General features: G+C 43.7%; 1 protein-coding gene across 1 annotated transcript in view; it reads left to right on the plus strand.

Moving 5' to 3' along the window:
- Positions 1–393: 393 nt before the first annotated feature.
- The window catches only part of GPR160 (G protein-coupled receptor 160), a 53,062-nt gene continuing 27,857 nt past the window's right edge, over positions 394–25,598 (plus strand). The window contains exons 1-2 of the mRNA XM_043875430.1: positions 394–613; positions 1,312–1,438. The gene's annotated coding sequence lies outside the window, so the exon portion shown is untranslated. The remainder of the gene's footprint in view (positions 614–1,311; positions 1,439–25,598) is intronic.

A 25,598-nucleotide genomic window follows, 5' to 3' on the forward strand; every position in this document is an offset into this window, starting at 1 on the left:
AGTAATGTTGACAGAGAAAAAGGTAATGCAATAAAAAGGTACTACTTGCAAATATGCAATTTGCAGTTTTACTTTAAAATGTGGATTCATATACGTTTGTTTGCATGAAGTTCAGTCACCCTGTGCATACCCTCATCTGGAGGAAACTGATAGTGGCCGCGTGCCCATCCTGCTGAGGACATGGGAGCTCCTTGGGCAGGGGTAGAGGGGTCTGAAGGACCGGCACTCAAAAGGGGGTCTCATCTTCCACCCCACACCCTTGGGGCATCCGCCGTGCCAGCGCCGACCCCAGCCCCTCTCCCGCCGGTCGAGGTGGCTGGCCTCGCACGCCTCTCGCCGCCCCGCCCGCAGGCGGCGCTCTCGGGCCGGTCTCCCGCCGGGGTCGCGACGGGGCGTGCGCGCTCGAAGGGCTGCGTCCGCACTTCCTGGTAGCGGTTTGCGGAGCGACCGCGGGCTTATTGCTGGTACGGCGGGCGGTGCTCGCTGCCCCCACCTGTCCCTGGTCACCTGGGGCCGGGCGCGGCAGGTGTCCAGACGGCGACCTCGTCGCGGGTCTGGTCCGGCGCCAGCGCCTCGGACGCGGGAGCGCGAGCCGGGAGTCGCCGCGCATCGGGTGAGTTGCGGGAATCGGCGCCCGGCGTCTCGCCGCCGCTTCCCCACCGGGGATTCCGGGGCGCCGGCGGCACCGCGTCGCTCCCGGCTTCCCCGGCGGCGCTCTGCGCTTCGGGGAGGGAGAGGAATTTCTTTCCCCGGGATTCAGAGGCTGGGCTTGTCTAGTCCTTGGAGAGGATGGGGGCCCTGAACTGAAAGCCGAGGACGCCCGAGCCTGACCCGTCCGGCGGAGGGGTGGTCGTAGTCTTCGCGCCTGGGGTCGGTCCCGGGTTTGGGGCTCCGGGACTGGGGTGCGGGCATGGAACCGGTGGTCTGGGTTGGTCGTATACTCACACCCAGACGCTCCGCACCCCCTTCGCCGAGGAGAAAACGTAAACATTATGAAACAGTTGATGTTTTAGCAGTAGAGTGACTTTCCTTCCTGGCACACACAGGTGGGCGTATAGTCGCGCACGCCCTCGTGTGTTCGTTGGGGCGGACTTCGTTGGGCGTCCAGTCTCCTGGCCCCCGGGCGCTGGGGACGGTACCCCGCGAGCCCCGGACACTGTGGTTAAGCCCGAGGACTTTTCAGGCTGTTTGTTCCCAGAGACCGTGGTGTTCTGGTTGGTTCATCCGTGACGGCCATAGATGGCTCAAAATTCTCTCAATAACCCTCCGGAATTTGCAGTCTCAGTGAAGCTCCGTTTCTCACCGGGGCAGGTGGCAGCAGGGCCCGCCCACTGCATTCCGGAGGCGGCCTCAAGGACGTGGCCCGCGGAGGAAGGTCCAGCCGGGAGGAAACACGCTGGGTTCACCCCATTATTGCTTTGCTGTGCAAATGACTCAGGTAAGGGCGGGGTTGGGGGGAAGAGTGTTGCTCAAACCCCAGAGATAAACCCAGAGAGACTAGAATTGCAAAGGACTTAGGAATGAGTGTTTGGACCTCAGAATTGCTAACGGCATAAATTCAAATCATTTCACGTGTGCTTTTCAGATTATTCTTAAGCTTCTTCAATGACAAAAATACTAATTAACATATGCATTTTTTTTTTTCCTTGACAGCCTCTAAGACTGGGCTGTCCTTGTGGTATCTCTAGAATTGAATTATTGGGAATTGCAGGTGAGGAGCAGCCTCTCAGCTGTGAGAATCGTTGGGCCAGGGGAACCTGTGGTTTAAAAGCTATTTAAAAGACAAGAGGGCAATGAGAGGTGTAAACCTTGGTGGGTGCTTATTTGATGGAAAAAAGTTTAATTGTGCCAATAGGGGAAATTTGTACTCATTATTTTGTAGTATGAAGAATATTAGTTTTGTTTAGTTGCTTTAGGTAATGGTATACCGATTACAGTTTCTAAAAAAATCCTTGCTGTTAGAAATACATTCTAAATTTGAAATACAGGTTCAGGATTTGCTGCAAAATAATCCAGTTTGGGGGAGGGCTGCCAGTGGAGAAGTGAAGGGGAACAAGATGGAGGGTGGACATGAATTGTTAATAGTTGAAGCTGGATGAAGGGTATTGGGGTAGGGACTGCTTTGTACTGCTGACTCTACTTTTTTATGGCATTTTCCTTGAAAAGTAACACCACCTGTGGAGGTGTGTGTGTGTGTGGTGTGTGTGTGTGTGTGTGTGTGTGTGTAAGACAGACTTGGAGGGTAACACTGGTTGATTCTAGATTCAAAGCCTTCCACAAATGTTCACTGTTAACTTGGTGTAAAGGCGAGGTGTGTGTGTGTGTAAGACAGATTTGGAGGGTAACACTGGTTGATTCTAGATTCAAAGCCTTCCACAAATGTTCACTGTTAACTTGGTGTAAAGGCGAGGTGTGTGTGTGTGTAAGACAGATTTGGAGGGTAACACTGGTTGATTCTAGATTCAAAGCCTTCCACAAATGTTCACTGTTAACTTGGTGTAAAGGCGAGGGGTGTGTGTGTGTGTGTGTGTGTGTGTAAGACAGATTTGGAGGGTAACACTGGTTGATTCTAGATTCAAAGCCTTCCACAAATGTTCACTGTTAACTTGGTGTAAAGGCTGTCTCTCCACTCAACAAGTCTTTTTCTTCCTCTGGGGGTGCCGCTTTGTTTTGCTGTGACGCCTACCCTATTTGCTGAGTGTGACAAAGCTGGGAGGATCAAGCTGATGCAGGTGGATGCTGGGTCAGCCTTTTTTTTTTTTTTTATACAAAGAGTATTAGCAAGCCTGGGGGTTGAGCTGCCTCCAAACGGACAGGTTGTGTAAAATGTGTTAGCAGTTTTTCTGAACTGCCCAAATCCTTTCCAAGTTAACGCTCAACAACAACAAAAAAACAGAGCTCAGAGTAGTGAATAAAATCATACACACTTAGGGTTTGTGTACACTTCTGGAAGCACTAGATACATCAATAGAAAGTCAACATTATGAAAACAAAAGTGAGTGGAGATTTACCTGTTACCTGAAAGAGATCCTATCTGTGTGTGTATCCTTTCTTCCTGTTCTCACCTTGTTTGCTTTAGGTATCATGAAGTGTAAATACTTAGCAAGAAACTGGTTTCTAAAATTTCTGCACTTTCTTTTCCAAGAAGCCTGTTTTCAAGAGGAGGGACGTGGGAAGTCATATCGATACATTCACCCAACTTGCTTATTTTTACCCCCGCTGGATTTCTCCTATAATTCCTACTCATTCTGTCATGCCTGATTAGTAATTTGGAAAAGTACAAGGGAGCTATTAAAGTGGAGGAAAGGGAGGCATAGTCCTCAAAGATAAACCCACATTTCTCAGTAGCTTCTGTGGAACTGACTTTAATGCCTCCTTTCTTTTAAGAGAAAAAGGTCAAGTAAGTTAAATCTGTGATAGCTGAAACTTGAAGTGTTAGATGAATCCCTCAGCATAGGCCTTGCCCATATAGATTCACTAGGATGAAAGTTGTAAAGATGCTTTAAGTCAGGTTCTGTTGAGGAAATGCCAGAGCACCTCCTAGTTTCCATGTAGTGCATGAGAAAATGAAATCCCCTTACTGTTGGAAAATATCGGAGTGAATTCATGATGGTCCTTAAGCGGAATTGCTTAGCTTGTGATTTGGTTTTCTTTGTGTAAATAAAAGAACAATGCAACTGTTAAGTAGCTTTTATTTTCTACCTCAATTCTCTGAAACAAGAGCCGGGAGAGAGAAGAGAAACTCGCCACTCCCTGTGACCAGGGAGTGACCTAACTGCTCTCCTTGGTGAGAGGATGGTGGGTTTGGGTTCTGGAGAGCTGATTGCTAATAGCCATTTTAAGGAATTACCACAAATGTGACACCATCTTCTCCTTGCCTAGTGTTATAAAAGGGTATAAACACACTGAAAAGCAAATTACACACCGCTTTATTGGACTAGAAATGAGAGAGAAGGGTGTTGGCAATCTAGTCAGTAATCATCTTCTAATTTGTAAGCACTCTCCTCTCATCTCCATCACTTCACCCCATTCTGTAAGGAGGAGCAGCCGTGCTGGAGGATTATTTTCATCTGTAACAGATGAGAACGTTGAAAACCTAAAGAAGGGATGGCTTGCCAGGTGGTTTCTTTGGCGATATGGGGGAAGGAAATTTAATATTCGTTAGGAGTTCAAGTCGTCTTCACACATGTGTTTTTAATTCTCACAAAGCTCTTTAATTGGATATTTTCAACCCATTTTGCAGATGAGATTGTAGCTAAGAGGGGTTAGTAGTTCACTTGAGATCTGGCAGCTGAGAGCCAGGATTCAAACTTTGATCGGCTGGATCTTAGAGATTACATTATTTCCAGCCTCTGTGCTGGTCCAAACTCTAGCAAACAGCAAAGCTTCCATCTCTAGAAAGTTGGTTGATTAGTTTTTTTTTTTTAACTTTCTGTTTTATGTTGGAGTACAGCCCATTAACAGTGTTGTGATGGTTTCAGGTGCATAGCAAAGTAACTCAGCCTTACATATACATATATCCATTCTCCGCTAGAGTTCCCTCACATCCAGTCTTGGGCAAGCTGTTTTTTTTGTGCCACACTGGTTAAAACTGGGGGCATGTGCCCATTGAGATGTTTTATCAGTCCAGCGCAGAGTTTGGGGGAAAAAAAATGAAGCTGAGCTAACATCGACAATTGAGAGATTTCAAGTATTCTGCCCCCAAAACTCCCAGAGGCAGTAGTGGGGCAGCCTTCTGGAAAAGGTGGTGTACCCCAGTTGCCCCTGGTCTCCACCACTCCTTACAGTGGCCCCATCCTTGAGGCAGGGGACCATGGCACTTGCCCCACTGTTCTTTTTTTTTTTTTTTTTGCCCCACTGTTCTTAACGTAAGAGGTCTCCCTATGTGTGCATCTACTTCACACGGAGTAACCAAAGACAGCTTGAGGGCTCTTTGCCCCAAGAAAAGGGAAAGAGCATATTCCTTGGAGAGAGTGAAGACTCTTGTGTTTAGTCTGCAGCAATCCTGTGACAGAAAATCCAAGGGATGTCATCACTTTCCTCACATCCTGTCTGCGTTACTCATTTACACAGAATAGTTTACTACCCCTACAGTACAGTAGAAATGGAGAACATATGAGGAAAAGAGAAATGCCTCCAAAATTCCAAACCACTGGCTCTTTGTGGGTGGGAAGATGGGTCTTGGGCACTCTGCGGAGGTGGGCCACGAAGAAGCCCTCCCTCTTTAAGCAGCCTGACTTTGGCATCCACAGGGACTCTGAACTTGTGCGCTGGCTCTTTGTGGCTGCTCTGAGGGGTCCCAGAAGGTACTCACTTCCCCATACTGTGCCCACCCCCTCCAGCTGGTGACAGGTCTGAAAGCTCCACAGGCAGGAGGAACCGAGGCGCCCAAGGGTGGCCTGTAGGGTCAAGGGATGGGTATTCTCCCCTCTGTCTACATTTGGAGTTTGATTTATATCTTGGTTTCCTTCCCCTGAACTCACTGTGTGTGGCTGTGGGAAGGTGTGGGTGTGTGGACGGGGGTGTGGTGGGTGAGGCGGAAATGTGACTGTAAAGAGGAAATGCAGATGGAACCTTGTGGAATGGTTTTGTTTTTTTTCTTTGGAGTGGTTTTTGAAGAAAAGGCAGGTGATGTTTGTTTTGAGACCTTTGTCGCTAGAGCTGTCAGCCTAGGTGTGTGCATGCCCCAGTGTGAGAAGAAACATGGGACGGGGGGTTGCTGCCTCGTGTGGTTGAAAGAAGCGGTTAGAGGCCAGTGGGTTGATCACATCCTTTCTGGAGAGCTCTGGGATTCAGGTGCGTGGGTGTGTCCTCAGAAAGGTGATTTCTACTCCCTGGCCAACCAGAGCAAACAGGTGAGGTGAGGCGTGGCGCCCCTGAGTGTGTACTCTTGCCAGGTCGCTGATGTCTTTCTGCCTCTCCCACCACCTCCCTGTGTGACCTTGACCTGTTCTGTTTTTTTTAACCACTCCGCCCTTCAGCCTTCTTCTGTGTAAAATGTTGGTACTCATAATGCGCATCTCATGGGGCTGCGAGGGTGAGGTTGACTGTTGGTGCCGTTGGAGCCCTGTCTTCTTTGCTTTTGCCTTTACATGGGGGATTTCCCCCAGAATGTTCGAAGGCAGGCCGCAGGGTAGGAACGAGTTCCAGCTCTAACCTCCCTGTTTCCAGAGGGAGCCTGGCCTGCCTCGTGGCCTTGGGAAACGTTCTCCGTGACAGATGTCAACAGAGCTTTGGTGGAGTGGAGCAGCAGCCTTGGAACTGATGATGAGAACAGGACCAGGACCCAGGGCCAAAGCCCTATTGTTTGGGAATTAAATGCTCTCCAATTCTGGAAAGGAGAGGAGTCCCCTGGCTCCCCCCTCACTGAGGAGGAGCAGGCCGGGCAGGGCTCACAGACACCTGAGTTCTGTCCAGTACCTCGTCTGTCAGCTGGGGAAGCGCACTCAGGGGAATGTTTTTCGAGGAACTGACAGAAATGTGATGAAATCTTGACCCAGGCCCAGTGAAGTACTGTGTCTGACTTGCCCTTTTGTGGTGAAATCAAAAGACCAAGCACCCTGGCAGGTTTACTTTTAACCTGGAGAAAGAGATGCTGTTAATCTGTATTTACAGAGCATTTTGTAGTTTTAAAAGGGCTGTCTAATTTGGTCTTTGACCAGTGGTATGGGGTTATTTGTTTGCATTTGTTTCTGTTACCTTTTGCTCTCAGGAGACATACATGAGGGAACTGAAGTTTAGGCCAGAGATGGGAACAGAGGACTGGGCTAAAGTTTTACTTTATCAGAGAAGGTCACCGAATTCATATTCTTTGTGCACTTAAGGAATCCTAGGGAGTGGTGACATCCTGGGGTCGGGAAGGGAGAGGTGGAGAACTGAAGTGCTCCCGGGGAGCTGAAAACATCCTTTGTGTCCAGGAAGGTAGCCAGTCCCTTCAGAGTCCCCTGCAAGCAGAGGAGGCAGAGGTCTCCCTGTCGACAGCTCCTGCCCAGACCCATTCTTGGAAGTGCCGGCAGGCTCTGGGGGGAGGAGGAGGGGCTTTCCTCTCCTGCCGGGGTCTAGACCTTCATGAAACCGTTGCCTTTCCGCTCCTCTGCCCCCAACCAGTTGTTCAGGGGATACTGAAGGGCCTGCACCTCCACCGCCCTCCCCACCCCAGCTGGTGGCCACAGAGCTGCTCCCTTCTCACGCTCTGGAGAGGGTCCCCCCCAGCCCCTGCCATCTCCCCCCACCCACCCCAGTTGGTACCCTTTCCTCCATTCAGCTTTATTCTGAAAAGTTGAAGGGAAAAAAATCCTCTGTGACCCAACTATCCAAGGACCCAAAGACATTATCATTTTGACATATTTCCCTGCAGTTTTGTTTTGCCTTTGTTTGTTTTTCTTTTCTTTAAAAATTTATTTGACTGCCCTGGGCCTTAGTTGCAGCTTGTGAGACCTAGTTCCCTGATCAGGGATCAAACCGCCGGGCCCCCTTCATTGGGAGTGCAGAGTCCTAGCCACTGGACCACCAGGGAAGCCCCTTGCCTTTGTTTTTTAAAATAACTTTAATAAATTGTAACACTTTATAAACATTCATTTTATGTTAGCATTTTAAGAGCTGTCACACCAAGACTAATATTTGTTACAGCATTCTTTCCATGTCTTTCCTATTATTTATAATAACTGCATGCTATTTTAGCCTTTTTAAGCCATTCTCTTAATATTAGAGAGCTAAGTGTTTGCTCATTTTTTAATGTTGTGAATCATTCTAAGTTGAATGTATGTAAACCTTTGATTCTGTGCTGTAAGAAGTAAATATAGTTGTTCTACCTCCGTGGCTCCTGGGCTCTTGAGGAGAGAAGCATCTTTTGTTAGTCTTTATAAGCCCCTTTCTACCACACCTGAGTTTATGTAATGAGCTGATTGCTGAGACTGGGGGTTGATCTGGGGGCTAGTTGCTGGAGGAACCGAGCATGTGATTACAGGGTTGGAATGTTCAGCCCCTGTTCCCCACCCCCAGAAGGGAAGAGGTGCTGGAGAATTGCATTCAGTCACCCCTGGCCAGTGATTTAATCAGTCGTACATGTGTAATGGAATCTCCATAAAACCCCTAAGCAAAGGGGTTTGGAGAACTCCTGAGTTGGCGAACCCATCAAAGTGTTGGGAGGATCATGTGTCCAGAGGGGGCAGGGAGGCTTGGTGCCCCTTCCCCGTACCTTGCCCTGTGCGTCTCTTCGCTTTGGCTGTTCCTGAGTTGTATCATTTGTAGTCAACCAGTAATTGTAAGTAAAGTGTTTCCCTAAATTCTGTGAGCCACTGAAGCAGATTATCGAGCCAGAGGAGGGGGTCATGGGAACCGCTGATTTATAAGCACTTGGTAGAAGGTACAGGTGAGAACCAGGGACTTTGAGCTGCCATCTGAAGAGGAGAGCAGTCTTATGGGACTGAGCCCTCAGTCCACAGGAGTGATCTCTGTCCTCACGCTGGGTAGTTAGTGTCAGAATTGCTCGGTGTGCAAAAACCCACATATTTGGTGTCAGCAGTATTGTGAGTAGAAACAGCATTTTTACCCTTCAGTTTCACTTCCTGTTATTTGGGATGGATTTCTTTCTTTTTTTTTGCTTGTGGGATCTTAGTTCCCACACCAGGGATTGAACCTGGGCCCCTTGCAGTGGATATTCAGAGTCCTAACCACTGGACCATCGGGGAATTACCTGGGATGGATTTTTACAAGAATGATTAGTAAGTCGAAGGTTTTCTTGTTTTTTATTTTGCTGACATATAATTTACAATGTTGTGTTAGATTCAGGTGTACAACACAGTGATTCAGTTATATATATATAATTTCTTTTTCTTATTCTTTTCCATTATGGTTTATTATAGGATGTTGGGTGTAGTTCCTTGTGTTATATAGTAGAACCTTGTTTATACATCCTGTATATACTAGTTTGCACCTGTTAATTCTAATCTTTGAATCCATTGCTCCCCTCCTCTCCTTCCCCTTGGCAGTGAGTCTGTTTCTGCTTCTTAGATAAGTTCATTTGTGTCATATTTTAGCTTCCACATATAAGTGATACCATATGGTATTTGTTTTTGTCTGACTTATTTCATTTAATATGTTAATCTCTAGATCCATCCATGTTGCTGCAAATGGCATTATTTTATTCTTTTTATGACTGAGTAATACTCCATTTTATATGTAGACCACATCTTTATCCATTCACTTGTTGTTGGACATTTAGGTTGCTTCCATGTCTTGGCTGTTCTAAACAGTGCCCCTCTGAACACTGGGGTACATGTATCTTGTTTTAATTATTTAGTTTTGGCTGTGCTGGGTCTTCACTGCTGCCTGGGCTTTTCTCTAGTTGTGGCGAGCGGGGGCCTTTCTCTAGTTCTGGTGTGAGGGCTTCTCCTTGTGGCGGCTTCTCTTGATGCGGAGCACAGGCTCTGGGGTGTGTGGGCTTCATTAGTTGTGACTCCTGGGCTGCAGGGCACAGGCTGAATGGTCGTGGCGTACAGGCTTAGCACAGCATGTAGGATCTTTCTGGATCAGGGATTAAAAAACCACGTCTCCTGCGTTGGCTTGTAGATTCTTTACCACCGAGCCACCAGTGTTTGAATTAAAGTTTTGTCCAGGAGTGGGATGGCTGGATCCTGTGGTAGGTCTGTTTTTAGTTTTTTCAGGTCACTCCATGCTGTTTTCCATAATGGCTGTGCCAATTTACATTCTTAAGGACAGCCTAGGAGGGTTTTCTTTTTTCCACACCCTTCCCAGCGTTTATTGTTAGTGGTGTGAGTCAAAGGTTTTGAATAGTAAAAGGTTTTCTTTCTGATTACAAAAGCAATGAATTTTCATTGTGGAAAACCTAGCAAGCATAGAAGATTCCAAAAAAGTAAACTCACACCCATATACTCACCTAGTTCCTGCAAGCCTGGCTCGGATCTGTCCCTCCAGGAAGTGCAGTCTGCAGGCTAGCTTGTCCCTGTGTGGCCTGTGGACCAGCCACATTGGGAGCTTGTTAGAAGTCCAGAACTTCAGCCCCACCCCAGACATAGTGAACCATAATCCACATTCACATAACCCACATTTCATCCACACATTTCACACCATCCACATTCACGCTTGAGAAGTGTTGGTCTACAAGGCCATGACCTTACCAATCACAGGTTGCCTGGCGTTAATTAGCTCTGATCTGTGTATGTTCGTGTTTTTCCTGTTTGCCCAATATTGGAATAATTCTGTGTGTACCACTGCTGGTCATCTTCCCGTCCCCTACCATCAAGGCTGTCTGATCACAACAGCTCGCTCCCGTCAATAACACTGATGCTCAGGGATCAGCTGAGTGTCTGAGCTGCATGGAGAATCTCACCAGTGTTTCCCATGTGAGAAACCTTGATATATACAGCTTTTATCTTCTGTCATCTAACACTGTATCGTCAGCATTGTCTGGTTCTCTAATCTTTCTGAAGAGCTTATCTTTCGTGGCTAGAGATAGTAGGCCATCTTAGCGCTGTCATAATTCATTTGAGTATGAATTAAGTCGAATGAATTATGACTACTTCTCTATTGTGAGGAACAGGAGGAGAAGGGGAGGACAGAGGATGAGGTGGTTGGATGGCATCACTGACTCTGTGAACATGAGTCTGAGCAAGCTCCAGGAGGTGGTGAAGGACAGGGGAGCCTGGCGCTGCAGTCCACGGGGTCACAGAGAGTCAGACACGACTGAGCGACTGAACTCTGATGAGACATCTGAATTGTTCCGATCCGTTTGGGGCAGGAGTGTTCTGTAGGCTACTGTAAGTATGCCGAAGTGAGCTGCTCAGGCTGTGCTTACTTCCTTCAGCTCTGATTATTTCCTTGTGCTGAATTCCTGGAGTGGAGATCCTGGATCAAAAGGCACAGACCTTCTAAACAGTCTTTCAAAGGCAGCAGGAGTGTAGGAAAGACCCTGACAGATACCCTCCCAGGCACTGGACAGTGTGGTCTGTAGGCACGTTCTCTGGGGAGCAGCAGGCATGCCTTGTTGGTCGTCATGCGCATCAAGGCCCCACTCAGAGCAGGTTCTAAGTGGGACTTCTGGAGGTTTGGGGAGAGAGAGGGGAGTTACCTGAAAGATGGGTGACTACCTATGATGGTTTCTTCCTCCTGGCCAGAGTTCTGAGTTGTAATATCTGCCGCCAAGTAGGCAGCAGCTTCCTTCAGGGTGTGTGTCTGCATGTTTTCACTTGCCTTCCAGTGGAGCAGCAGGACGTGAAGTAAGTTAGTGGAGGCCTGACGTGACAGCCTCACTTACTGGTCCTGGACCTGACTGGTACCAAACTTGTTTTTGCTTCATGAATCTGGGACTGTTGGGTCACCTGACACTTTTCTTCCCAGGAGCGCACCAGGAAATTCATGTTAAACTGTGTGCTGAAAGGTACACTCAGATCCTATCATGAAGAAAAAGTGAAATATCAACATCGTTTTTGTGATTGAGGCACAATTTGAACTTGGATGCCAGGAATATATTTTTGGCCGTTTATAAATATGTTTGGAGTAGGTCAGTGAATAAATATGCAAAGAATGAGTTTGATTATGTTAAATAACATATACATGTTAAATATATGTGTCTATCATTTGACATAATTAAAACATTTTTAAACTGAATATTAAATCATTAGCCACTCATTTATATTCACTACTTGTCATGTTATGATTTCCAGATAGACACACACATACCATATCTTCTGGACATAAGTGTGCTTGATTCAGAGTTTGTCTACAGCAAATAGACTTTTATGAATGGAATACAGTATACGATAGGAAAACCAAAGTGATGTCTTTTGTCAACATAATGCTTGTGAGATTCATGCATATTGTATGTTTCAGTAGTTTGTTATTTATAATAGCTATTATAATAGCTTGTATTCCACTGCTTGATTCAGTTCAGTCGCTCAGTTGTGTCTGACTCTTTGCGACCCCATGAATCGCAGCACGCCAGGCCTCCCTGTCCATCACCAACTCCCAGAGTTTACTCAAACTCATGTCCATCGAGTCTACCACCATTAATTTATCTATTCTTATTGGAAGGCCATTTAGATTGTTTTCAGTTTGGGGTTTAAATGAAGAAAACTGCTATGAACTTTCTTTTACAAGTCCTTTTTAAAAAGCACAGTTTTATTGAGGTGCGATATGCACACCATGAAATCCAGCCATCGTTAAGTGTACGATTCTTTGATTGTTATAGACTTGTACACTGTCATTACCAAAGTTCGCTCATACTGACTTAGTCCCTACTCCTAAACCCAGGCAGCCATTGATCTGCTTTCTGTCTCTTGCCTTTTCTGGATGTTTCCTATAAATAGAATCCTAGTATATGTATGTTTTTGGTGTCTTTTTTCTTTCACTTAGCATAATATTTTTGAAGTTCATCAATTTTAGTTCAGTCAGTAAAGAATCCGTCTGCAATGCAGGAGACCCTGGTTCGATTCCTGGGTCGGGACGATCTGCTGGAGAAAGGGATAGGCTACCCACTCCAGTATTCTTGGGCTTCCCTTGTGGCTCAGCTGGTAAAGATTATCTGCTTGCAATGCAGGAGACCTGAGTTCGATCTCTGGGTTGGGAAGATCCCCTGGAAAAGGGAAAGGCTACCCACTCCAGTATTCTGGCTGGAGAATTCTGTATAGTCCGTGGGGTCCCGAAGAGTCGGACACGACTGAGCGACATTCACTTTCACTTATCAGTAGCTTCTTCCTTTGTATCATTGAATAGTATTCAGTTTTATGGGTGTACCACATTTTATTTCTTCACTGGTTGATGAACATTTAAATTGTTTCTGGTTTTTGGCTATTATAAATAATGTTTCTGTGAACATTCATGTAAGATGTACGGGGGTCTACATTTTTATTTCTCCTGGATAGATTCTTAGGAGTGTAATTACTAGATTCTGTGCTAAGTTTATGTTTAACTTTTAAAGTAAACTGTTTTCCAAAAGTGGCCCTACAATGTTAGAGTCACACCAACAATGTACGATGGTTTTGATTTCTCCATATTCTTGCCAACACTCGATATTGTTAGTTTTTTTTATCATAGCCATTCTCATGGATATGTGAGGGTATCTTATTACAGCTTATGTTTATGGTTGTTTGGCTACACCATTCAGCTTGCTTGCAGGATTAGTTCTCCAAACAGAGATTAAACCCATGCCCCCTGCAGTGGAAGCTCAGAGTCCTAACCGCTGGACCACCAGGGAATTCCCTTATTAAAGTTTAAATTTACATTTCCCTAATGACTAAGGAAAAATCTAGACAGCGTATTAAAAAAAGACATCACTTTGCTGACAAAGGTCCATATAGTCAAAGCTATGGTTTTTCCAGTAGTGATGTTTGGATGTAAGAGTTAGACCATAAAGAAGGCTGAGTGCTAAAGAATTGATGCTTTCAAATTGTGGTGCTGGAGAAGACTCTTGAGGGTCCCTTAGATAGCAGGGAAATCAAACCAGTTGATCTTAAAGGAGATCAACCCTGAATATTCATTGGAAGGACTTCTGCTGAAGTTCTGATACTTTGGTCATGTGATGAGAAGAGCTGACTCATTGGAAAAGATCCTGATGCTGGGAAAGATTGAGGGCAGGAGAAGGGGACGACAGAGGATGAGATTGTTGGATGGCATCACCAACTCAATGGACATGAATTGGACCAACCTCTGGGAGATAGTGAAGAACAGAGAAGCCTGGAGTGCTGCAGTCCATGGGGTCTCAAAGAGTCGGACACGACTTAGGGTCTGAACAACAACAGTGACTAATGATGATTAGCACCTTTCCATGTGCTTTTTTTTTTTTTTAAAGAAAGTGAAAGTGTTAGTTGCTTAGTTGTGTCCAACACTTTGCAACCCCACGGAGTGTAGCCTGCTAGGCTTCTCTGTCTATGGGATTTCCCAGGCAAGAATACTGGAATGAGTAGCCATTACCTTCTCCAGGGGACCTTCAACCCAGGGATTGAACCCAGGTCTTCTGCATTGTAGGCAGATTCGTTACCTTTATTACTAGTCATTTGTGTATCTGCTTTGGTGAAATATCTAGTTAAATCTTTTGCCCATTTTTTAATTGGGTTGTCATCATCATATAGAGTTTCAAAACTTTTTTATATTCTTTAAAAAATTCAAATATCTTTGAATAAAAATATGCAATTTTTTTAAAATTCTAGAGGCAAAGGTTTTATCATAATTATATGACATGCAGATATTTTCTGTAAATCTATGACTTGTTATTTTCTTAATGATACCTTTTAAATAGAAAAGTTTTCAATTTTGATAAAGTCTAAGACAACAATTTCTTTTCTTTTATGGCTTGCACTTTTAATTACATATCTAGGAAGTATTTCCTAACTATGTGCAAGCCTTTTTTTCTTTTTTTAAATAGACTTTATCTTCTAGAACAATTTTAAATTCACAACAAAATTGAGCAAACGTACAATTTCCCAGAGACATATCCCATATATTTCCTGTCTCCTTGTATGCATTGCCTTATTATCAACATCTCCAGCCAGTGGTACATTTGTTACAAAATGAACCTGCGTTGACACATCATAATCACCCAAAGTCCATAGTTTACATCACAGTTCTCTCTTGGTATTGCACATTCTATGGGTTTGGACAGGTGTATAATGACATGTATCCACCATTATAGCATCATACAGAGTAATACTGGAGATACTTTGTGCTCCACCTGTTCATCCCTTCCTCCGCTCTAACCCTTGGCACCTACTCATCTTTTTACCATCTCCATGGTTTTGCCTTTTCCAGAATGTCATATAGTTGGGATCATACAGTATATAACTTTTTCAGATTGGCTTCTTTCACCTAGTAAATGCATTTTTAAGCTTCCGCCATGTCTTTTTATGGCTTGATAGCTTTCTTTTTTTTTTTTTTTAATGCTGAGTCATAAGTTTATCTATGTTCTGAAGGATAGCTTGGTTTCTTCCAACTTTTGGCAATTATGACTAGAGCTGCTGTAACAATTTATCTGTAGGCTTTTGTGTGGACAAAAGTTTTACACTCCTTTTTGCAAATACCATGGAGGGCAACTGCTGGACCTTACAATAAGAATATGTTTAATTTTGTAACAAACTGCCAAGCTAAACTGTCTTAAGTGGCTGTCCCGTATTTCCACCAGCAGTGAGAGTTCCTGTTGCTCCACGTAACTCACTAGCATTTGGTGTTTTCATACCAGTCTCTTTGTGGACATGTATTTTAGTTTCTCCTGGGTAGATATCTAGGAGTAGAAGTACTGGATCACAGGATAGATGTGTATTTAAATGTCAGACTTTTCCAAGGGTTGTACCATTTAATACTCCTGTGTCTTTTCTAATATTTGATATTCGTCTTATTTTAGCCATCTTGATGGGTGTGAAATTGTATGACTACATGCTTTTAATTATCTTTCTCCTGATGACTAATGATGCGGAGCATCTTTTCACATGCTGTTGACCATTTGTTCATTTTCCTTTTGAACTGTCTTTTCAAGTGTTTTGCCACGTTTTTGTTTTGAGTAGTTTGTCTTTTTATTATTGATTTTCAGGCATTATTGATAGGTAGGTAGGTAGACAGCCTGGTAGTCTGAGCACACATTCTTTGTTAGATATTTGTGTAGTGAATATTTTCCCCCAGTGTGTCTCTTGCTTTTTCATTTTCTTATATAAAAGTTTTAACTTTAATGAGTTTTCTTCTTAATTTTTTCTTCTATGGTTGTTGCTTTTGTGTTTGCTTAACAATTCTCTACCTACCCCCAAGGTTGCAAAGATTTTCTTCTTTGTTTTCCTTCTAGAGGCTTTAGAATCTTAGCTTTTATGTTTAGGCCTATGATCAGTCCCAAATTAACTATTGAGCATGGTGTGATTGAGCTCCTTCTTTTTCATACAGTTATGCATTTGATATACATTTGATATAGAACCATCTATTGAAAAGGCTTTCCTCCATTAAATTGCCTTGGTACGTCCTTGTAAATCAAGTGCACTGTTGGAACTCTCTGTTACGTTTGCTCTTAGCTAGTACTACACCGTCTTCAGCTCTGTAGTTTATCAGTCTTGAAATAAAGGTAGTGTAAGCCTTTCAACTTTGTTCTTTTTCAAAAATTTTCAACTATTCTGGCCCTTTGCATTTTCTTTCTTTTTTTTAAATTAATTTTTATCGGAATATAGTTGCTTTACAATGTTGTGTTAGTTTCTGCCGTATAGCAAAGTGAATCTTTTGCATTTTCATATACATTTTAGAGTCAACTTGTCAATTTCTACAAAAAAAAAAAAAACCTGGTTGGATTATGATCAGGACAACACTGAATCTACCAATTTAGGAAGTATTGAGATCTTAAGAGTATCAGTCTTCCGTAGACATGGTATATCTTGCCATTTATTTGCATCTTTAGTTTCTCTCAACAGTGTTTTATACCTTTTAGTATTGATGGTTTGTACATGTTTTAAAAGATTTATCCCTACTTTTTTTTTTTTTTTTTTACATTTTAGAGTCTTTTAAAATCTATTGTGTGGAATTCCCTGGTGGTCCAGTGGTTAAGAATCCCCCTTGCCCTGCAGGGGATGCAGGTTCAGTCCCTGGTCATGGAACTAGGATCCCACATACTGTGGAGTAACTTCGCCAGTGTGCTACAACTACTAAAGACTGAATCCTCCAGAGCCTGTGTGCCGCAGCTGGAGAGCCCACATGCCACAACTAGGGGGTCCGCGCGCTGCAGTGAAGGGTTCTGTGGGCCTCAGCTGAGACCTGATGCAGCCAAATAAATAAATAGGATAAGAGAGTGCTTTTAAAGTCTGTTGTGAATGGCAATTTTTACATTTTCACATTTTGTTGTGTCTGTATCTATCTACACACACATACATACAGTTTTAAAAGTTGATCTGCAGTCTTGCAGAAGTAACTTAGCAATTCCAGTAAGTTTTGGGTGGATGCCTTAGGATTTTCCATATATATTGTTGTTGTTCAGTCACTCAGCCGCGTCCAACTATTTGTGACCCCCATGGACTGCAGTACACCAGGCTTCCCTGTCCTTCACTATCTCCCAGAATTCGCTCAAAATCATGTCCATTGATTTGATGATGCCATCCAATCATCTCACCCTCTGTCACCCCATTCTCCTCCTATCTTTAATCTTTCCCAGCATCAGAGCCTTTTCCAACGAGTTGGCTCTTCGCATCAGGTGGCCAAAGTATTGGAGCTTCAGCTTCAGCATTAGTCCTTCCAATGAATGCTCAGGACTGATTTCCTTTAGGATGGACTGGTTTGATTTCCTTCCTGTTCAAGGGACTCTCAAGCGTCTTCTCCAGCATCACAGTGTGAAAGCATTGCTCAACCTTCTTTATGGTCTACCTCTCAGATCCATACATGACTACCGGAAAAACCATAGCTTTGACTATACAGACCTTTGTAGGCAAAGTGATGTCTCTTCTTTTTAATATGCTGTCTACGTTGGTCGTAGCTTTTCTTTCAAGAAGCAAGCGTGTTTTGTATGTTTTTTACCCCCCACCAGCAAACAAGCGTCTTTTAATTTCATGGCTGCAGTGACCGTCCACAGTGATTTTGGAGCCCAAGAAAATAAAGTCTGTCACTGTTTCCATGTTTTCCCCATCTATTTGCCATGAAGTGATGGGACCAGATGCCATGATCTTTGTTTTTTGAATGTTGACTTTTAGGGCATTTTTTCACTCTTCTCTTCCACCTTCATCAAGAGGGTCTTTAGTTCCTCTTCACTATCTGTCATAACGGTGATGTCATCTGTATATCCGAGGTTATTGATATATTTCCCAGTAGTCTTGATTCCAGCTTGTGCTTCATCCAGTCCAGTATTTCTCATGATGTACTCTGCATATAAATTAAGTAAGCAGGGTGACAATGTACAGCCTTGGCATACTCCTTTCCCAATTTAGAACCAGTCTGTTGTTCCATGTCCAGTTCTAACTGCTGCTTCTTGACCTGCATACAGGTTTCTTAGGAGGCAGGTAAGGTGGTCTGGTATTCCCATTTCTTGAAGAATTTTCTACAGTTTGTTGTGATCTACACAGTCAAAGGCTTTAGCATAGTCAATGAAGCAGAAGTAGATGTTTTTCTGGAATTCCCTTTTTCTATGATCCAGCAGATGTTGGCAATTTGATCTCTGGTTCCTCTTCCTTTTCTAAATGCAGCTTGTACATCTGGAAAGTCTCGGGTCACATATTGTTGAAGCCTGGCTTGAAGGATTTTGAACATTACCTTGCTAGCATGTGAAATGAGTGCAGTTGTGTGGTAGCTTGAACATTCTTTGGCATTGGAATGAAACTGACCTTTTCTAGTCATGTGGCCACTGCTGAGTTTTCTAAATTTGCTGTTATATTGAGTATAGCACTTTAACAGCATCATCTTTTAGGCTTTGTAGTAGCTCAGCTGGAATTCCGTCATCACACTAGATTTGTTTGTAGTGATGCTAAGGCCCACTTGACTTCACACTCCAGGATGTCTGGCTCTAGGTTTGTGATCATACCATCGTGGCATCCAGGTCATTAACAACTATTTGTACAATTCTTCTGTGTATTCTTGCCACCTCTTCTTAATAGCTTCTGCTTCGATTAGTTCCATACCATTTCTGTCCTTTATTGTGCCCATCTTTGCATGAAATGTTCCCTTGGTATCTCTAATTTTCTTGAAGGGATTGCTAATCTCTCCTAGGCTATTGTTTCTTCTATTTCTTTGCATTGTTCACTAAAGGAAGCTTTCTTATCTCTCCTTTGGAACTTATCTCTCTTATCTTTCTTATTATCTTGTCTCTTATCTTTCTTATCTCTCTTATCTATTCTTTGGAGCTCTGTATTCAGAAGAGTATATTTTTCCTTTTCTCCTTTGCCTTTCACTTCTTTTCTTTTCTCAGCTATTTGTAAGGCCTCCTTACACAACCACTTTGCCTTTTTGCATTTCTTTTTTCTTAGGGATGATTTTGATCACCTCCTGTACAGTGTTAGGAACCTCCATCCATAGTTCTTCAGGTACTCTATCAGATATAATCCCTTGACTATGTCACTTCCACTGTGTAATCATAAGGAATTTGATTTGGGTATGCCTGAATGGCCTAGTAGTTTTCCCTCAGCTGTATATGCATGCTAAGTTGCTTCAGTCATGTCCAGCTCTTTGCAACCCTATGGACTGTAGCCCGCCAGGCTCCTCTGTCCATGGGATTCTACAGGCAAGAGTACTAGAGTGGGTTGCCATGCCCTCCTCCAGGGAATCTTCCCAACCCAAGAATCAAACCCAGGTCTCTTTCATCTCCTGCATTGGCAAGCAGGTTCTTTACCACCTGGCCACCTCATAAGCCCCAGTGGTTTTACCTACTTTCTTCAATTTAAGTCTGAATTTTGCCGTAAGGAGTTTATGATCTGAGCCACAGTCAGCTCCTTGTCCTTTTTTGCTGACTGTATACAGCTTCCCCATCTTTGGCTGCAAAGAATATAATCAGTCTGATTTCAGTATTGACCATCTGGTGCTGTTATGTGTAGAGTCATCTCTTGTGTTGTTGGAGGAGGGTGTTTGCTGTGACCAGTGCATTCTCTTGGCAAAATGCTGTTAGGCTTTGCCCTGCTTCACTTTTTACTCCAAGGCCAAACTTGTCTATTACTCCAGGTATCTCTTGACTTTCTACTTTTGCATTCCTGTGATAAAAGGTCATCAGTTTTTGGTGTTATTCTGGAAGGTCTTGTAGGTCTTTGTAGAACTGTCAACTTCAACTTCTTTGGCATAGACTTTGGTTATGTGGTTGAGGCATAGACTTTGATTATGGCGATATTGAATGGCATGCCTTGGAAAGAAACAGAGATCATTCTTTCATTTATGAGATTGCACCCAAGTACTGCATTTCAGGCTTTTTGGTTGACCATGAGGGCTACTCCATTTCTTCTAAGTGATTCTTTCCCACAGTGGTAGATATAATGGTTGTCTGAATTAAATTCACCCATTCTTGTCCATTTTAGTTCTGTTCTGTTTAATCACTCAGTCATGTCCAAATCTGTGACCCCATGGACTGCAGCACACCAGCTTTCCCTGCCCATCAACAACTCCCATAGCTTGCTCAAACTCATATCCATCGAGTCAGTGATGCCATCCAACCATTTCATCCTCTGGCATCCCCTTCTCCTCCTGCCTGCCATCTTGCCCAGCATCAGGGTCTTTTCCAAGGAGTCAGTTCTTCATATCAGGTGGCCAAAGTATTGGAGTTTCAGCTTCAGCATCAGTCCTTCCAATGAATATTCAGGACTGATTTCCGTTAGGATTGACTGGTTTGATCTCCTTGCTGTCCAAGGAACTCTCAAGAGTCTTCTCCAATACCACAGTTCAAAAACATCAATTCTTTGGTGCTCAGCTTTCTTTATAATCCAGCTCTCACATCCATACATGACCATTGGAAAAACCATAGCTTTGACTAGAGGGACCTTTGTCGGCAAAGTAATGTCTCTGCTTTTAATATGCTGTCTAGGTTGGTCATAGCTTTTCTTCCACGGAGCAAGTGTCTTTTAATATCATGGCTGCAGTCACCATCTGCAGTGATTTTGGGCTCAAGAAAATAAAGTCTGTCACTGTTTCCATTGTTTCTCCATCTGTTTGCCATCAAGTGATGGGACCAGATGCCATGATCTTTGTTTTTTGAATGTTGAGTTTTAAGTCAGCTTTTTCACTCTCCTCTTTCACTTTCATGAAGAGGATCTTTAGTTCCTCTTCACTTTCTTCCAGAAGAGTGGTGTCATCTGCATATCCGAAGTTATTGATATTTCTCCCAGCAGTCTTGATTCCAGCCTGTGCTTCATCCAGCCCAGCGTTTCTCATGATGTACTCTGCATATAAGTTAAATAAGCAGGGTGACAATGTACAGCCTTGGCATACTCCTTTCCCAGTTTAGAACCAGTCTGTTGTTCCATGAACGGTTCTAACTGTTGCTTCTTGACCTGCATACAGGTTTCTCAGGAGGCAGGTAAGGTGGTCTGGTATTCTCATCTCTTGAAGAATTTTCTACAGTTTGTTATGATCTACACAGTCAAGGCTTTGGCATAATCAATAAATTAGAAGTAGATGTTTTTCTGGAATTCTGTTGCTTTTTATATGATCCAGTGGATGTTGGTAATATGATCTCTGGTTCCTCTGCCGATTCTAAATCTAGCTTCTAAATATGGCAGCTCACGGTTCACATACTGTTGAAGCCTGGCTTGGAGAATTTTGAGCATTACTTTACTAGCGTGTGAAATGAGTGCAATTGTGCAGTAGTTTGAGCACTCTTTGGCATTGCCCTTCTTTAGGATTGGAATGGAAACTGACCTTTTCCAGTCCTATGGCCAATGCTGCGTTTTCCAAATTTGCTGGCATATTGAGTGTAGCACTTTCACAGCATCACCATTTAGGATTTGAAATAGCTCAACTGGAATTCCATCACCTCCACTAGCTTTGTTCATAGTGATGCTCCCTAAGGCCCACCTGACTTCGAATTCCAGGAAGTCTGGCTCTAGGTGAGTGATCACACCATCATGGTTATTTGAATCATGAAGATCTTTTTTGTACAGTTCTCCTGGGTATTCTTGCCACCTCTTCTTAATATCTTCTGCTTCTGTTAGGTCCAAACCATTTCTGTCCTTTATTGTGTCCATTTTTGCATGAAATGTTCCCTTGGTATCTGTAATTTTCTTGAAGAGTTCTGTAGTCTTTCCCATTCTATTGTTTTCCTCTATTTCTTTGTATTGACCACTGAGGAAGGCTTTCTTGCTCTTCTTTGGAACTCTGCATTCAAATGGGTATATCCTTCCTTTTCTCCTTTGTCTTTAGCTTCTTTTGTTTTCTCAGCTACTTGTAAGGCCTCCTCAGACAACCATTTTGCCTTTTTGCATTTCTGTTTCTTGGGGTGGTCATGATCACTGCCTCCTGTAGAATGTCATGAACCTCTGTCCATAGTTCTTCAGGCACTCTATCAGATCTCATCTCTTGAATCTATTTGTCACTTCTACTATACAATCGTAAGGGATTCGTTTTAGGTCATACCTGAATAGTTTTGTGCTTTTCCCTACTTTCTTCAATTTAAGTCTGAATTTGGCAGTAAGGAGCTCATGATCTGAACCATAGTCAGCATCTGGTCTTGTTTTTGCTGACTATATAGAGCTTCTCCATCTTTGGCTGCAAAGAATATAATCAATCTGATTTTGATATTGACCATCTGGTGATGTCCATGTGTAGAGTCTTCTCTTGTGTTGTTGGAAGGGGGTGTTTGCTGTGACCAGTGTGTTCTCTTGGCAGACCTCTGTTAGCCTTTGCCTGCTTCATTCTGTACTCCAAGACCACATTTGCCTGTTACTCCAGGTATCTCCTGACTTCCTTCTTTTGCATTCCAGTCCCCTATGATGAAAAGGACATCTATTTTGGGTGTTAGTTCTAGAAGGTCTTGTAGGTCTTCTTTGAACTGTTCCGCTTCTTCAGCATTACTGCTTGGGGCATAGACTTGGATTACTGTGATATTGAATGACTTGCCTTGGAAATGAACAGAGATCATTTTGTTGTTTTATGATTGCACCCAAGTACTGCATTATCAATAACCTCAGATATGCAGATGACACCACCCTTGTGGCAGAAAGTGAAGAGGAACTAAAGAGCCTCTTGATGAAAGTGAAAGAGGAGAGTGAAAAAGTTGGCTTAAAGCTCAACATTCAGAAAACTAAGATCATGGCATCTGGTTCCATCACTTCATGGCAAATAGATGGCGAAACAGTGGCTAGAGTGGCTGACTTTATTTTTCTGGGCTCCAAAATCACTGTAGATGGTGATTGCAGCCATGAAATTAAAAGGTGCTTACTCCTTGCAAGGAAAGTTATGACCAACCTAGACAGCATATTAAAAAGCAGAGGGAGGTGGGAGGGGGTTCAGGATGGGGAACACATGTACACACGTGGTGGATTCATGTCAATGTATAGCAAAACCAATACAATATTGTAAAGTAATTAGCCTCCAATTAAAATAAAAAATTTTTTTAAAAAAAGAGACATTACTTTGTCAACAAAGGTCTGTCTAGTCAAGGCTATTTTTTTTCCAATGGTCATGTGTGGATGTGAGAGTTGGACTATGAAGAAGGCTGAGCACTGAAGAATTGATGCTTTTGAACTGTGGTGTTGGAGAAGACTCTTGAGAGTCCCTTGGACTGCAAGGAGATCCAACCAGTCCATCCTAAAGGAGATCAGTCCTGGGTGTTCATTGGAGGGACTGATGTTGAAGCTGAAACTCTAATACTTTGGCCACCTGATGAGAAGAGCTGCCTCATTTAAAAAGACCCTGATGCTGGGAAAGATTGAGGGCAGGAGAAGGGGACGACAGAGGATGAGATGGTTGGATGGCATCACCGACTCAATGGACATGGGTTTAGGTGGACACCGGGAATTGGTGATGGACAGGGAGGCCTGGCGTGCTGTGGTTCATGGGGTCGGAAAGAGTCAGATGTGACTGAGTGACTGAACTGAACTGAACTGAACTGAACTGCATTTTGGACTCTTGTAAACTATGAGGGCTACTCATTTTTTCTAAGGGATTCTTGCCCACAGTAGTAGATATAATGGTCATCTGAATTAAATTTGCCCATCAGTCCCTTTTAGTTCACTGATTGCTAAAATGTCAATGTTCACTCTTGCCATCTCCTGCTTGACCTCTTCTAATTTACTTTGATTCATGGACCTAACATTCCAGGTTCCTATGCAATATTGCTCTTTATAGCATCAGACGTTACTTCCATCACCAGTCACATCCACAGCTGGGCGTTGTTTTCACTTTGGCTCCGTCTCTTCATTCTTTCTGGAGTTAATTTCTCCACTCTTCTCTAGTAGCATATTGGGCACCTACCGACCTGGGGAGTTCATCTGTCAGTGTCCTATCTTTTTGCCTTTTCATACTGTTCATGGGGTTCTCAAGGCAAGAATACTGAAGTGGTTTGCCATTCCCTTCTCCAGTGGACCGTGTTTTGTCAGAACTCTCCACCATGACCCATCCATCTTGGGTGACCCTAGTCGGGATGACTAATAGTTTCATTGAGTTCAACAAGGCTGTGATCCATGCAATCAGTTTGATTAGTTTTCTGTGATTGTGTTTTTCATTCTGTCTGCCCTGTGATGGAGAAGGATAAGAGGCTTATGGAAGCTTCCTGATGGGAGAAACTGACTCAGGGAAGCTGGGTCTTGTTCTGATGGGTGCAGCCATGCTCCGTAAATCTTTAATTCAATTTTCTGTTGATGGGCAGGGCTGTGTTCCCTCCCTGTTGGCTTGATCTGAGACCAAACTATGGTGGAGGTAATGAAGATGATGGTGGCCTCCTTGAAAAGATCCTGTGCACGAACTGCCCCACTCAGTGCCCCTGACCCTGCCGCAGGCCACAGCTGACCCACGCCTCTTCCGGAGACTCTTGGACACTCACAGGCAAGTCTGGGTCAGTCTCTTGTGGGGTCCCTGCTCCTTTCTCTTGGATTGGTGCACACAAGATTTTGTTTGTGCCCTCCAAGAGTCTGTTTCCCCAGTCCTGTGTAAGTTCTGTAATCAAATCCCACTGGCCTCCAAAGTCAAATTCTCTGGGAGTTCTCAGTCCCTTTGCCAGATCCCCAGGTTGGGAAAGCTGTTGTGGGTCCTAGAACTTTCTTAACAGTGCGAGAATTTCTTTGGTATAATTATCCTGCAGTCTGTGGGTCTTCCACTCGGCGGCTCTATGGTGGGGTTAATAGCGACCTCCTCCAAAAGAGAGGGCTTATGCCGTAGGCTGCGTGACCTAGGTAGCTGCACCCAGAGCCTCTGCCCCTGCAGCAGGCCACTGCTGATCAGAGGGTCTGGCTCCGTCCCCGTGGGGTCTCTGGGTCCTGGTGCACACAAGGTGTTGTTTGAGCCCTCCAAACATCTTTGGCGATTGTGAGGTTTGATTCTGAACATGATTTCTCCCCTCCTACCATCTTGCTGGGGCTTCTCCTTTGCGCTTGGACCTGGGGTATCTTTTTTTTTGGTGGGATCGAACATTCTCCTGTCGATGGTTGCTCAGCAGTGAGTTGTAATTTTGGAGTTCTTGCAGGAGAAGATAAACGTCATCTACAAAGAGTTTTATCTTATCCCTTCTAATCTCTATGCCTTTCCCCCCCCTTGCCTTGTTCTTTTAAGGAAAAGGTGGTCAGTTTTTCACAATTAAGTGTGATGACAGCTGTAGATTTTTTAAGAGATAGCCTTTACCAGGTTGAGGAAATTTCCCTCAATTCCTACTTTGCTGAGAGGTTTTTATCATGAATGGATGTTGAATTTTGTCAAAGGCTTTTTTCTGCATTTCTTAAGATGATTATATGATCTGTTTTCCTTTATTCTGTTCATGTGAATATGTCTCTCTTTCATCTTTTGGCCCTTGTTCATCGTGTCTAATTAGGGAAAAGACCACTGTTACTATTTCTAACACTTCAACATCTTGGCATGATTCCTGGAATGTAGGTTCAAGAGCATGATTTAGACAGTTTGAATCCAATAATCTCCATAAAATGCTTTATAAACTGAAAAGCACCATATGTATTTAGATAGAATTATTTGACTTAAGGGGCCTACCTGCTCTCTTAATCTGTGAAACTTCT

This window comes from Cervus elaphus, chromosome 19 (genome assembly GCF_910594005.1).
Source record: "Cervus elaphus chromosome 19, mCerEla1.1, whole genome shotgun sequence".
Lineage (NCBI taxonomy): Eukaryota > Metazoa > Chordata > Mammalia > Artiodactyla > Cervidae > Cervus > Cervus elaphus.